Source organism: Myotis davidii, unplaced genomic scaffold, assembly GCF_000327345.1.
Source record: "Myotis davidii unplaced genomic scaffold, ASM32734v1 scaffold534, whole genome shotgun sequence".
In the NCBI taxonomy this organism is placed as follows: Eukaryota; Metazoa; Chordata; class Mammalia; order Chiroptera; family Vespertilionidae; genus Myotis; species Myotis davidii.
In genome coordinates this window covers 3,998,793-4,001,321 of record NW_006286678.1, presented here as the reverse complement: position 1 = coordinate 4,001,321, position 2,529 = coordinate 3,998,793, and the positions used below count along the sequence as shown (strand labels likewise).

The 2,529-nt window shown below is 45.2% G+C and overlaps 1 protein-coding gene across 8 annotated transcripts in view; it reads left to right on the top strand.

The window, feature by feature from the left end:
• The window catches only part of TRMT10B (tRNA methyltransferase 10B), a 13,368-nt gene that overhangs the window by 228 nt on the left and 10,611 nt on the right, over positions 1 to 2,529 (top strand). For 3 of the 8 annotated variants that reach the window (XM_015560512.1, XM_015560511.1, XM_015560507.1), the window contains exons 1-2: positions 800 to 924; positions 1,655 to 1,801. The exons of 1 other annotated variant lie outside the window; for it this stretch is intronic. The gene's annotated coding sequence lies outside the window, so the exon portion shown is untranslated. Of the gene's footprint in view, positions 1 to 799; positions 925 to 1,654; positions 1,802 to 2,529 lie in introns of those variants that run through there. 4 more of the 8 variants (XM_006758459.2, XM_006758458.2, XM_006758460.2 and 1 more) reach the window with 2 other exon arrangements.

Genomic DNA, 2,529 nt, shown 5'->3' with positions numbered 1-2,529 from the left:
ACTTGAGTTAGAAAACTGGGAGATGAGGGAGGGTGGGGGTGGGGGCTCGGGGTGGAGAGGGGGCAGGCCAGGACTGAGGATGCTTCACACGGGGAAGCTGGCTATTGAGAAAGTGGATGCATTAATTCAGCTAGCGAGTATTCATTGAGCATCTACTATGTACCAAGCCCCTTACAATAGTGAACAAAGCAAACAGAACGCTTGGTTACATTGTAAGAATGGGGACGCTCCCACAAAAACTAAGTAAAATATATGCCACGTTGGGCGAAACCGGTTTGGCTCAGTGGATAGAGCGTAGGCCTGCGGACTGAAGGGTCCCGGGTTGGGTTCCGGTCGGGGGCATGTGCCTTGGTTGCGGGCATATCCCCAGTGGGAGATGTGCAGGAGGCAGCTGATCGATGTTTCTCTCTCATCGATGTTTCTAACTCTCTCTCTCCCTTCTTCTCTGTAAAAAATCAATAAAATATATTTTAAAAATATGTATATATGCCACGTTGGATAGTGACAACCTGAATGAAGTGAGAAATGTAGTTACATAATTACCTCGACTAGAGGAAGAATATTGGGGGGTAGAGAGAACAGCAAGGGCAAAGGCCCTGGGGTGAGAGTATCCTTGGTATGTTTGAGGCTCCGCAAGTAGGTCAGGTGGCAGGGGACAGTAGACGGGGGAGGCAGACCTGAATGATCAGTACAGGCCATTGTAAAGATTTTGGCTGTTTACCGTAAGTGAAATGGAGATCCAGAGTGGTGCTGAGCAGAAGAGTGATGATTATCAATCCCATAGGATGCTTTTATTTTCCTGGGGGTGTGCCCGTGAATTCTTCATCCTCCCTTCTCTGCAAGTGTCTGTAATCTGGTGGGGAAACAGGCAGACCAGCTGTCATACAAGGCTGAGTCAGGTCATTGCAGCCCCACGAAGACAGAGTGAGTATCAACCCCGAATCCTCAGCAAGTGCTATGAAGTCAAGTGCTTAACTATTTGTTAAATGAGTAACTAACTGAGTAACCTCAGTACCCAGCACTGGGCCCGTAATGAGGCTCAGAAAACATTTTTTTTTTTTTATGAAGAAATGAAATGCTAAATGTGGGCATCATGTCTCACATGAATTGATAGATCTGTGCTTCCGTGATGCCCTGAGGATCACTAGGTGGTAAGCTTCGACTCACTATGCACTGAGCTTCCGTTCTGCACCAAGCCTGTGATAGCTGCTGAAGATACGCAGATGAGCAAGATGTGGTTCCTGACCTCAGGAATGACCAACCTGCGGTGTTACAGACTCTTCTGGTAGCGGTTGGAGTTGCCTCCATTTGATTTTCAAGGTCACTGTCTCCCTCGTTCCTGGTCTGAAAAGCATTCCCAGGGACTATAGGAATTCAGGAGGTCAGAGATACAAAGAGTGGGGATAGGAAAGAAGGAAATGGAGGCAGTGGTAGTAGAACTCTTTTTATTCACCAAGTATTTATTTAAACACTGCTGTTCAAAGATCTTTTGAACTGTTCAGTGTTTAGGTAGATGTATTTACATCTTCCTTCTGAAAAAGAATTCAGTTTGGTAGGAGAAAAAAGATGAGCATTAACCTTCCAATTGTTAAAACAGCAACAGAAAACTGCACCCCCTCCCGTTACTTCACCCCTATCTCTCTTTTCTCCTCAGACAGACTTCTCCAGGGAGGACATTCATTGCCTCCCAGTCATTCCCCAAAAGGTCCTGACACAGAGGAGGAGCTCAATGAATACTGATTGATTTATTTTAAATTTTTACCAGCCCTTTACTCTCATCCTGTGAGTCTTCTGTTCTGAGGTGGGTCTCTTTTAAATATATTTTTGTTGATTTAGGAGAGGAAGGGGGAGGAAGATTGAGCCCGCAAGCTGGGTATGTGCTCTTGTCGAGAATCGAACCCGGGACCTTTCAGTCCGCAGGCTGACCCTCTACTGAGCCAAACCAGCTAGGGCCAATGAATATTTCCAAATTGGAAAAGAAGAAGTAAAACTGTCCTTATTTGCAGATGAGATGATATTATACTTAAAAAACCCTAAAGACTCCATCAAAAAATTATTAGACTTAATAAAAGAATTCGGCAATGTAGCAGGATACAAAATTAATGCTAAGAAATCCATGGCATTTCTTTACACCAATAGTGAACTTAGAGAAAGTGAAACTACAGAAGCAATCCCATTTACCATTGCGCCAAAAAAATTAAAATACCTAGGAATAAACTTAACTAAGGAGGTAAAAGACTTATATGCTGAAAACTACAAAACACTGAAAAAAGAGATAGAGGAAGACACTGGGGAAACAGCCTTTAACAGTTGTGTGGCCTGGGGTCCCGCACCTTGGTGCCTTCCCTTCCTGCCTCCCCTCGCACTCGCAGCCGCAGCCTATGGGCCAGGCCGGGTACCTTTGGGCCTGGGGTCTAAAGATGCCAGAGGCGGGTAGCAGCTTCTGTGGATTAAAATTTAGATTGAGAAAATGAGAGGAGCATGCCAGTAGAGGTTGGTCCTTCACTAAGTGCCCAGGGATATGCTCAT